Source organism: Podarcis muralis, chromosome 9 (genome assembly GCF_964188315.1).
Source record: "Podarcis muralis chromosome 9, rPodMur119.hap1.1, whole genome shotgun sequence".
Classification (NCBI taxonomy): Eukaryota; Metazoa; Chordata; class Lepidosauria; order Squamata; family Lacertidae; genus Podarcis; species Podarcis muralis.
The window spans coordinates 40,665,500-40,678,005 of NC_135663.1; positions in this window are offsets into that span (position 1 = coordinate 40,665,500).

The following is a 12,506-nucleotide window of genomic DNA, read 5'->3' on the forward strand; positions in this document are numbered from 1 at the left end:
CTTGACAGACTCTAGGGTTGTGCGCTCATCTCACTCTATAGGCCGGGAGCCAGCGCTGTCCGCAGACACTTCCGGGTCACGTGGCCAGCGTGACAAGCTGCATCTGGAGAGCCAGCGCAGCACACGGAACGCCGTTTACCTTCCCGCTGGTAAGCGGTCCCTATTTATCTACTTGCACCCGGGGGGTTCTTTCGAACTGCTAGGTTGGCAGGCGCTGGGACCGAGCGACGGGAGCGCACCCCGCGGCGGGGATTCGAACCGCCGACCTTTCGATCGGCAAGTCCTAGGCGCTGAGGCTTTAACCCACAGCGCCACCCGAGTTCCAAACTACCTCCAGGAAAAGTCAGTACATTCCTGGGCAGCTGCCATTAGTGCTGGGCCAGTTGATAAATTTACATCCGGTACAGTCCCATTAACACGTAGCAAAGACACTTAATAACATGTGCATATTACGTATGTTTATAGGCGTTCGTGTGTGTTTAAAGATGAGGAATCGGACCTCAAAATCTTCTATTTCCTCTTTGCATGGCGAGGAGCTTTTACTTGATCTGTTGCCGCAGATCCACTGAAGATCTTCTCTCCATTGTAGCCAATACCGCAGTGCCAGCACTCAACCCCTTATAGAGAATCAAATCACCAGCCCCTGGTCTGTTTTCAGCAAAGCCTGCAGCTAGATGCAGACATATTAATTGAAATACCAAAGGATGCTACAAGAACCCCAACATAGAAGCACCTCAATTTGCAGCATTCCTTTGGTTTTAAATAACTAGATGTGGATTAGATTAACAGACATTTAATAGGAGGAAACAATAGTGCTTTCTTCCAAATGAGGATTTAGAGAATGGTTCTAATCCTTAAAAAGCTTATGAATTTTACTGCAGTTCCACATTTAAAAGTTATTGTGGAAAATATCTGGGGCATCTTAACAGCTATACTTAATGCCCTAAGATTCTACACTTATTAGGATATCGATGGGGCTTTTCTTGTGGTTTCTACCACAGCCACTCCTGCCTCTCGAGAGATACCAGGCTCGCTTGTGGCTCCTTCACTGGATAGAGGGAAGGGGCAAGCAAAAACCACCTCCCTGTGTGTGAGCCTATCCCTTCTCCTCAGCAGAATGGCGATTTCAAAGGAGAGCCTCTCTGCCAAATTCATACGGTCACAGCAAAGACGCAGAAGAATTTTCCTTTCCCGTAATGGGAATAGCTAACAGCACTGCGCGACCCCAAACACATGTGCACGTTGGTTTGCTCAATCTTTTGCACAAGCCAAATTAATTCCAGTTGAGAAGCAGGCAGCTCAAGGCTCCAGAGCACAGAGCACAGCAGGCAGGCTGTCTATATGCAAAGGGAACCATATTATATCATTTTGGTAGGGGCAGCAGACAGCTGTAGCCACTCCCTACCATAAGCTATGAGGAGGAGCAAGGGAGTTTAAAGGTTCCATCAGAACAACTGCTAGGTGGAATGATGTTTGTGTGTGAATGGAAAAGAAATATAACCATGCAGGCTAAACCTGCACATATTACTTGCAAGTAAGTCACACTGTGTTCCATGGGATTTAGGCCCAGGTTACTGTGCATTAGATTGCAGCCTTAGTGTTTCAAATCCAGCCCTGTGTTTGGTTATTAGAACTACAGTGGTACCTCAGGTTACATACGCTTCGGGTTACAGATGCTTCAGGTTACAGACTCCGCTAACCCAGAAATAGTACCTCGGGTTAAGAACTTTGCTTCAGGATAAGAACAAAAATCGTGCTCCGGCGGCGCGGCAGCAGCAGGCGACCCCCATTAGCTAGGTTAAGAACAGTTTCAGGTTAAGAACGGACCTCCAGAACACATTAAGTTCTTAACCCAAGGTACCACTGTACTCTGTAACAGCAGAAGTTGAGAAACCATCACTTACCCTTTGTTCGTTGAAAAAGAAAAAGAGTTTTAAGAATTTTGGGCTTATTGTTTAATTGTTGTATGTTATATTTTTATCTATCTATCTATTATCTATCTATCTATCTATCTATCTATCTATCTATCTATCTATCTATCTATCTAGGGCTTTATGTTCTATGGTGTTGTTCAGCTGATAGTAGGACTTCCTTCAGCATAACAAGGATTGATACAATTTCTGACAATCCCTTCCTCCCCCTTGTAGCGCCACATGACCCTAGATGTGCTTGGGGGGTGGGAGTGGTCCCCCAAACCTCTGGAATAGATTTAAGGGAGTGGGAACTGCAGGAGAAGGGGGTGAGAATCATCAAAAATTACTTCCCTCCCTGTTTTATTGATGGAAGCTTCACCACCAGTTGAGTGAAACTGCACACACAGTATTGGATACATTGCCAAAACACATTGCAGTATTTAATATTACAGAAAGAACTTGGAAAGGCCACAGCATGTTGACAATGATAAAAAAAATGGTCTTTGTAATTCTTTGACCTGTGAAACCCCATGAAGGCACTGATGACCAACTTTTGTACAAAGAGCTTTGCAGAATCTGGGTCTGTCTAGAGACGGAAAAGCAGCTAGATTTGCTAAAGCCAAAGTCTAGTCATTATTTCATAACGCTTATTTGAAAAAGCCCCTTTGAGAACTGAGTCGATTTTGCCGTACTCTAGTTGCATGATAATAACTAGCAAGTGTTTTAGCAAAGTTAATCCTCTTCATTATACTAATAACTGAAGGAGATATCTTCACCAATATTCATAATAATTTAGTGAAAACTTTGCTGTGACTAGTCTTCGTTTTCAAATGCCTGAACCTTATTAAATAGATAAATTATCATCTTGTCAACACCCCCTTGTGGTGCTTGCTGTCTTTCCCCTGCAAAAGAACATTAGAGAAACATGCAGTTCCATACTTAAAGACCACATAAAAGCAGGTTTGAAAATAGAATGCAGGGAGGGAAGCCATAATGTCTATACTTGACATTAAAACTGATCAAAAATACATTTTACAGCCTATGGGGGTGAGCGGGGAAATTACTGCAGCATTATAGCTCATCGGTTTAGGCAAACATTGCTCTCAAGTAACCTCTTTGAAAAGAAATTCCCCTCAGTGCTTATCCTAATTTAGCTTTGGCTTCTTTAAACGCTGGGCAACAATCGTAACATCTCGGCACACACACGAGAAGGATGGGGATGTGGGACTGTTACACACATATCAGCACAGAACCTGTGTGCACATAGAGGTCTGTCCGTGTGTAGGAATTATAGTAACGTTTGACATGTCCTGTTCAAATCACCAAATCTTAACTCTTGCATTTCTTGTGAGACTTGTTCAGCTTTTTCCTACTTTGTGACCCAAATGAGTAGGATAGTCAGGGCCAAACTACACAACCTGTTAACATAATAAAACCTTTCTGGATCACACCAAGGGCCCATGGGTGGTGCTGTGGTCTAAACCACTGAGCCTCTTGGGCTTGCCAATCGGTAGGTCAGTGGTTCGAATTCCTGTGTGCGATAGGGTGTGCTCCCATTGCTCTGTCCCAGCTTCTGTCACCCTAGCAGTTCAAAAGCAAGCCAGTGCAAGTAGATAAATAGGTACTGCTGTGGCAGGAAGGTAAACAGCATTTCTGTGCGTCACGGTGTTCCGTTGTGCCAGAAGCGGTTTAGTCATGCTGGCCACATGACCCGGAAAGCTGTCTGTAGACAAACGCTAGCTCCCTCGGCCTGAAAGCGAGATGAGCACCGCAACCCCAGACACCTTTGACTGGACTTAACCGTCCAGGGGTCAGAGCCTGCAACCAGAAGCTGAGTGCAGCCATGTTCTCCCTACCAGCACTGCACAGAAGTATACTGTCTCTGGTGGTGGAGGTCTCATGACAGGTAGCCATGGGTAGTCTCATCCTCCATGAATTTATCTAATTTATCTAATCTTTTTTAAAGCCAAGTTGGTGACCATCCCTTCTTTGTAGGACTGAACCCCACAGTTTAACTATGTGAAAGAGTATATAAAATTATTCCAGTTAGACCTTTTTAATGAACAGTTAACTTGCACAGAAGGCATGAACAGGGAGACATACTTTCATCTGCCATCCTGAAGACCTGTCTGTGTATATCAAAAGCTTGCCAATATACTCACCTTTTTTTCTCTTGTTTTTTTTTTACCAGTGTCCCAAATCACTTCTGATCCTATGCAAATGTCTTCTCTTGATTGTGTACAGGTTCAGTTCACTTCAAACGAATTGTGTTTACATTTATGGGGAAGCTTCTGGTCTGCTAAGCATAATTTAATTTGAATACAGTGTAATTGCTATTAAGTGTTTTCCTTTATCACTCTGTAACTATTCTTTAGTTAGTACTTAGCAAAGCGTTTAAAGTGAAATTTTCCATTGTCACTTTCTTTCATTTTTTTCCCTGCAAGGACATACTAATTTAGCATAAAAGGGGATTTTCCTAATCAGCAAGAGAACATATGGTTTTTTTGTCTAATTAGAAGACAGCTGCAAAACATTTTAAAGACTTATTTGACTATTATGCACCAGGATTCAGAGTATATATATTTTGGGTTATATATAATGACCTGGACTTTTTTTTTTTTAGCTTCTCAAAATTAATGCAATTTACTGTTAAACAACAAAGCAAGAATTTTACAAGAAATTGAGTCAAATTGTTGGCATAAACCAAAAGGTTTCCTCCATTTCTCCAAGCAGAGTCTAAGCCAGCAGAGGTTGTGGCATTAGGGCAAACAGGCCACAGCCCCACCAACCTCATTTGGCCAGCAAACTGCCCCCACCTGCCTGCCTCCTCAAAGCACTTAGCTCCTCCTCTTCCTTAGTCTCAGTGTTGCCCATTGTAGAACTCAGCAGGGAGGAGGATCAGAACAAAACCAGAAGGAGCTGTCTTTGCACATCATTTACTCCTACTCCCCCTATTGTTGGTCTCCTTGCCTTCTGCCCTTTCAGCCCCAGTAGACGCCAGCACCACTGGTCTAAGCAAGACATCAAACCAGGGCTGGGCCAAGATATTTTTCTGGCTGTCCAGAAGCTAACCAGGCTGGCAGTTCAATTATTTCTTCAGCCTTAGCCAGTGGCCACCACAACACTTGAGGGCAGCAGGCTGGCTTAGGGGGTGCAGGGCAAGCTGCGTGGTACCCACAGCTGTCTCCCTGTGCTCACTTGATACTCCCAGAAAACACTATATTTCTACTCTGGCTTGCGAGGAAGCTGCCTTCTCTTCTCTATCAGTGCATGGCGTTTATGCTAGACAAGAGGGCCCTTCTAGCCAACCAGAGCGTGTCAACAGAGAAAGGGTAGTGCTAGCAAAGCTCTTCTCTGTCAGCAGTTGCAATTTATGATGGCTGCTCACACAGGTGCTTTTCCAGCTGGCTAACCAGCATAAACAAGAGTGCGCTGGGATGAGTTCTATCTAATACTGTGTGCCAACTGCAAATATTGCTTATTGTGTTTGGTGATAAGTCCTGCTTGATCCTTTGAACGCAGGGGTGCATTCTCAAATTTGGTCGAGCCGCCAGTCCTGGCATTGTGATTTAACAGGGCTTTGGGTCAGTATAATCCAGTATGAGGAATCCATGCCAGGCATAAGAGTCTGGAATAGCAACACAGCTTGGATCAGAGCTGTATAATAGTTATTTAAAAGGCTAACAAGGTGGAATAAGAGAGCACAAGGAAAGAATTTATAAACAGCTCACTGGGCAATCTATAACTCAAAAATTCTACTCTTGCATTATAGTTCTCAGGTATTTAATCTTCCAATATGAGTTGATTGTGTTGTTAAAAGCAGCTGCTTCAAAGTAGATACAAATTTTGTTCCTATCAATGTGATGTGCAGAATAAATTTATCCCAAAGGAGAAAAGTTTGTGGTTTGCGGAAGCTGGAAATGTATATTTTATGACCTAGTCAGTTCCTTATACAATGGTACCTCAGTTTAAGTACTTAATTCGTTCCGGAGGTCCATTCTTAACCTGAAACTGTTCTTAACCTGAAGCACCACTTTAGCTAATGGGGCCTCCTGCTGCTGCTGTGCCGCCAGAGCACGATTTCTGTTCTCATCCTGAAGCGAAGTTCTTAACCCGAGGTACTATTTCTGGGTTAGAGGAGTCTGTAACCTGAAGCGTATGTAACCTGAGGTACCACTGTATGTGAAATTCTACTTTCAGCTCTTTCCCCCAGGTAACAAAGTCAGGGAACTCCACCCAGTTCAATTTGGGAATGCCAGCCAGGTCTCAGCTGGGAAGTGTCTGGCATGCCTGAACCTTGCTCAAAGCAGGAAGGAGGCTAGCGCTTATAAACTGATGCACAGAGAATTCAATCCTGCTTTGCGCAGTAGTTCCCTGGACCCCAGCAGACCCCAAGTTTGTTAGGTGGGTGTTTCCACACACCTTGTCAAAGGTTGCCTGCCAACATGATAAAAATCTGGCACACTGGGCCAAAATGGTTCCCCACCCCTGCTGTTCAAGTTCTTTAAACAAGATGCCACCACTGAGAAATCTCAACCAATCCAGTTCTAATCTGTAATTGTTCAGGGACATGGATGAGTTTCAGGTAGATGAATCTAAACAGCAGACCCTAAGCCATTATCACAAGTTGCAGAAGTCTGCAAAGTATGTTTTCCATGCTGTACAGTTGCCGCTGTTTCAACTTTTATTTCTCCAAGACCCTTTTTGACATGCAAAATATGTTGAATGGATCCAAGCCTCTTTCTATATTTACATCTATTTAAGAAACATAAAACCCATTTCCCCTTCTGGAAAAAAAAATGCATATTCCGGAGAATGAACTCATTTCCTGCATTATTTACATGTAACCATGACATAGGTCTACACATGAACATAATAAATTAATTGGATTGAGTTCTGAAGAGAAACACACGCATGCTTCAGTAATTAAATTTTTATTTGTGATTAAGTTGCAGAGAATACACAATATTCATATTTTACTTAACACGCAAAATATTTAGTTTTGTTGCCCAATCTTCCATTAACAAATGATAACATCCCCACTCTAATCCGCACTGCATGTTTTCATATACCGGAATCCTGTTTTGAAGCTTTATGATCCTAATCAGTCACATAAAACTTGCAATTATGTTACAAGAAATTGTTTTCCTTTCTTATAGTTATGTACAATATTAAAAACAAAACCCTTTTAAGTCATGTTGGTAGGAAAGGAAATTTTACCCACTTAGAACAGTACATGCTACCAGATAAGAGGAAATTATAGGAGTTCTGATTCCAATTTGAAATACACTTAACAAGTTCTGACTCTGAAGTAACATGGAGCTTTCTAAATTTCCACACTTGTATCAGTTAACAAAAGAGCAAAACATACAAAATGCATTCCAGATTTGTTATCTGACAGAAACTGCTAAGCACAAAAACAAGCAAGAAAAATTATTAGAGCCAACAGCATTGTTCTGTGCCAACACTTATTTCTATGGGATAACCAGCTTCATCTAACCAACATTCTTAAATCTAATTAATTGCATGAAGGGGTTAATACCATAGAGTCCTGCCAGACTTAATCTAGAATTCTGGAAACAGGTAATCAAGTCTATTGTTCACCCTCAGTCTACATGTGGATCCAGTGTGTGAGCTCTGAGTTGCTGCCTCAAGCTGCATGGCTTTTACAAGCCGCTCAGGTTCCTAGACCAATAATTTAGGAGCTTTTGCCACTTTGTAACTGAACTAAGTTTTACTGCCTGTGCAACTTTTCTGAAGCACATGAATCTGACCTTTGAAGAGTTTGTAAGTAAACCATTTTTTAACATACCAAAAGTGTGAGTTTTTTCCCCCTATGCTGGAGGAAGAGGGAAACTTTGGAAACAAACTTTTAAGGGAACATTTTTGGAACTCACTTTAAAGGGTATATTTTAAAGGTCTAATAACCTATATTTCCATACTTTACTTTGCTGCATATTGTGATTTTAAATCTCTGCTGGGATACCAGAGTACTTGCCCCAAATTTGGATCTTGGCATCTAAGATTTATTTTGTCATTGTACCAAATTTGTTGCTGGCTTAGCAGTCCCTCTGCCATATAGTGCTATCCTATTCATGTTTACTTAAAATTTCTGCTGTATCTAATGGAGCTTATTTTCTTAGGTGTGTTTAGGATTGTAGCCATAGGTGTTTCTAGAGGCATCCTTACCTGGCAGCGATAATGGCTCTCCTAGCTGTGGTGCCAAACTATTGTCTGGGGAAATCACTGTTCTAATCACCACCTTTCACAGTGTGAATGTAAATAAGATTGTTGAAAATACTAATTAAAGGTTCAAATAAGTAAGCATTGTTCTCCAACACCTGCTCTTTGCATTTCCTCCCTCAGGCCTATATTTGAGCCACTCAGTTCCTTGTGAAAGCAACTGCTGACATTTATAAAATTATTAAAATACGCAGGAATATTATTTGCAGTTTCCTATTTGTCATGTTGCAAGGGCCAAAAGCTTTTCTGCTTCTAAAACTTAATGAAATGTGTGCAGACTTGTAATATTGAATGTACCCCTGGAGTCAGTAATCTTGACCATATGAAGCTTGTTTTAATACTGGCTTGGTTAAAAAATAAAAAGTTTTCAATCTGAAGGACAAAGAACAATTTATGGCACAGCAAGGCTGCCCAAGATTTTTATACCTCCTATTCTTTCTAAAGTATTATAGGCTGAATTCATAAATGGTAACAGCTCTTCTATTATATGCCAACGGGACATCACTAATTGTAGCAACGGGAGCTCTGTTACAATCTGCTGCATCCAAACAGTACTCAAGAGAAAGCCCACTGAAATCGTGGGTACAGTGGTACCTCGGGTTACATACGCTTCAGGTTACAGACTCCGCTAACCCAGAAATAGTGCTTCAGGTTAAGAACTTTGCTTCAGGATAAGAATAGAAATCGTGCTCCAGCGGCGCGGCGGCAGCACGAGGCCCCATTAGCTAAAGTGGTGCTTCAGGTTAAGAACAGTTTCAGGTTAAGAACGGACCTCCAAAACGAATTAAGTACTTAACCCGAGGTACCACTGTACTACTATCACTCCAAATTTCTATGGCCCAGAATTCTACTCCAGCCTCCAAAACACAATTGGCCGATTCTATAAATTGCTGTGCTGACAGAGCAGATTTCTCTGACACTAGGCCTTTGTTGTTATGACTCACAATCTGATCCTGACAAACGTTCTCAGATTGTTTCATTAAAACATGCCATGATGGCCCACCTGATCTTTCACATCTGACAGGTTTCATAATTAAAGCTGTTTACAAAGTATTGGCAAATGTTGACATTTGCCCAAGGAACTAATTTGCTGCTCACCATCAAGACTGAGTTCCTGGTCTGCACTTTTCTATCTTCTTTTAATCTCAGTTCACCCCTGGTGTTTGTTGATCAGTTGCAGACTAAGTAACTGCTGGGGCTTGTTTAGTGAGCCTTTTAGGAGAACCAAGCACAAAGATTTTGCCTGAGATCCAAGGACAAGATCAGGCTCTTGTTTCTGGAGCAGAGTCCCAACAGTGTGTAAAAGGTGGTTACTTTTTGAAACACTACCATATACTGACTTGTTCAACAAAGTACACCAGCCAAGCAGCAATTAGTCGAATGCTCTAGTCTTTCCAACTGGAATACAACCAATTTGAGTTAAAAACTAGGTATCAGATTGCTCAACATATTACAAGAAATTGTTTCATATAGTGTTTGAAAAACCATGTGCATAGCCATTAGCACTATTCTGCAAATCTTTGTGCTACAGGTTGTGCACATATGATGAAACCGGGAACTTAGAGCATACTGCACGTTTCCACAAGCAGTAGAATATATTTTTATTCTGTTTTTTTCCTGACATAATGCTCTGATGAGAAATGTACTATAGCTCTTCCATGAGCAGATGTTATCGTGCACATACAGGAGAATCCAAATGGAGCTAACCAATTGAGCAGTTTTTCAAATTAGGTCCCTGGCTGATCTTATGGTGCAGCCATGGAGCTGTTTAATATGTTTTAATGAAACTTGCACACCACACCATAAATATGTCTATTTGGCATTAAACATCCTTAATTGTATTAACCCAGGGAGTTGGCACTTACACCACTGTGAAGATTATGGGGAGAAAATTAAACACTATTTCACGAGGTCAAACTTTTGTTTAAATTGCATCATAATTACATTAACACACACTTGCAATACCTAACTGTAATAGAACATTTTTTCCAAAATAGACAATTCATGTGTAAGTTAACACTAGCTTGTGGTTTTATGGGACTTCAGTTGATAACAACCAATATTACAAACCAAGTATTTCACTGGCAATATTAAATTTCTATGTACACAAATACGTGTAATATATAATCCTGTAAATGCTATTGGAACAGTGTAAGTGAAGATGTTGAAGATATCCAACCCATTACAAAAAAGTGTGCAAGACTAGAACAAAGCACCTAAATGATACCTTAGGAGGGCTCTCCAAGTTGAAGGCAAAACCCGGAGTGTTATGTTGGCACACAGTGGTTTTTCTAGCAATTTGCTCCAATACAGCCCCTTCCATCCTCTGAAAAGCTGTGCGCAAAGGTCACAAGAACCCCAAAGCAGGACTCAATGACGCGTGCAGAACTGCAGTCAGAAATAGGGCTGGGCGATAACTGGTTTTCAATATTGTGATATATCACCAGCTAAACATGGTGATATACCAATATATCACAGTATCTGAAATAAGGAACTACGCCATAGCTGTCAACTTACAGATTTGAAAATAAGGGACCAGCAGCCTTGAAAATAAGGGACCAGCAGCCAAAATAAGGGACCTGCAGCCTCACCTGTTCCAGGCACTCCAGTTTTCCTGTCCTCCTGCAGTCTGGTCAAACTCATGCTGGTAGCTTCGAGAACACTGTCCAACCAACTTTGTAACCAGAGGTTCAACTGAATAGAATCTGAATCACATGCACCACAAGGCCTATGCAGCCTCAACTTAAGATGCCTCCCCGGCCTGGCTTTGCACTGCAAAGTTTGCAGCAGCACGTGCAACAAAATGGCATCCAGCATTCAAAAACCCCCTCAGCTTGCACTAACGAGCCACACACAAGGCATGCAAGCTCCACTCCCCAGTCGTTCTTAGACTTCTTACTGGGTGAGCAACACAGCCAAGGAACACAGTTGGAGCCTCCCTGCTCCTTGGCCGGCAGGGAGGGAGGGAGAGGAGCTGCTTCCTTTGAAATTTAGGGGACATCATTTAAGGGACATTTAAGGGACATCATAAGGGACAGCAGCGGGACATGGCGCTGGAATAAGGGACTGTCCCTTCAAATAAGGGACACTTGACAGCTATGAACTATGCAGAGGTGAACAGGACAATGTCCTGGCAACTGCTACTACTTAGGGGCTAAAACTGATAAATTATATTATCAATCACCTCATGGTCACTTTCAGCAGCAGGCAAGCCAAAAGACATCCTAACAGGACTTTTGGTTTTGGGCTTGGCTACCAAAGAGTGGCAGCAGTAACAGCATTGGCCTGTTAGGCCTCACAGTGGTGACAGGATTTGGCAGCAGAAGTGCCAGACAGCGGCCTGCAAATCCTCGTGTGGTGGAGACCTAGCCGGGGGGGGGGGGGGGCTTGCGGCAGTAACAGAATATTGCAATATTCTGGCAATGGTGACGGCAATAGTAGTGGCAGCCTGCAAGTCCTCCTGAGGGTAGCGGGAGGAAGTGGCAGAAGCTGGCAGCCTGCCTCAGTGAGGCCTTGCACACCACCTCTGCTTCTGCCACTGCCTCCTGCCACCACTGCAAGGCCTCACAAGCCACTGTCACTGCCACCGCCATGACAAGACCTTGCAGGCCATTGCCACTTTTGCCACTACAAGGCCTTACAGGCCACTACTGCCCCCACTACAAGACCTCACAGGCTGCTGTTGCCTACTGCTGTGGCGAGGCTTCACAGGCTGCCGATTATTGTGCCAGGCTGCCACTGCTTCTGCCCCTTCCCCGCTGTTGTTAATTCTGCCACCTCCCGGCTGCTGCCACTTTTGCCACCTAGGAGGCCTGCTGGCAATCTGGCAGTCCCAGATTTGTATTCATTATGACTCATTGATGTACTTTGGATTGTCCTACATGCCACCATTTGGTAGCCAAGCCCCAAACCAAAAGTCCTATTGGGATGCATTTTGGCTTGCCTGCTGATGAAACTGACTTTGTGGTGATTGATAATACTGTCATTTATCCATTTTAGACCTCTTAAGTAGCAGCAGTTGCCTGGACATTGTCCTGTTCACCTCTGTATAATTCCATCCTTATTTCAGACATTGTGGTACACTGCAACCTTTAGCTGGAGAGTTATCGTGATGGTGAAAACCAGGTATCACTTAGCCCTTACACACATTATGCTTTGCGATATATTGCCTGCTCAAATATTATGAAACAATTATCACGATGTGAGCTTCAAATCGGTTTTGGACCATATATTGATATATTGCCCAGCCCTAGCCAGAAAGCAAAATTGCTAAACCATCACATTCTAAGTGGAAGCATTTCCACTCACTCAGAAGACTCTCTTGATCTCAGCCAAAAAGCTTGTGTCATT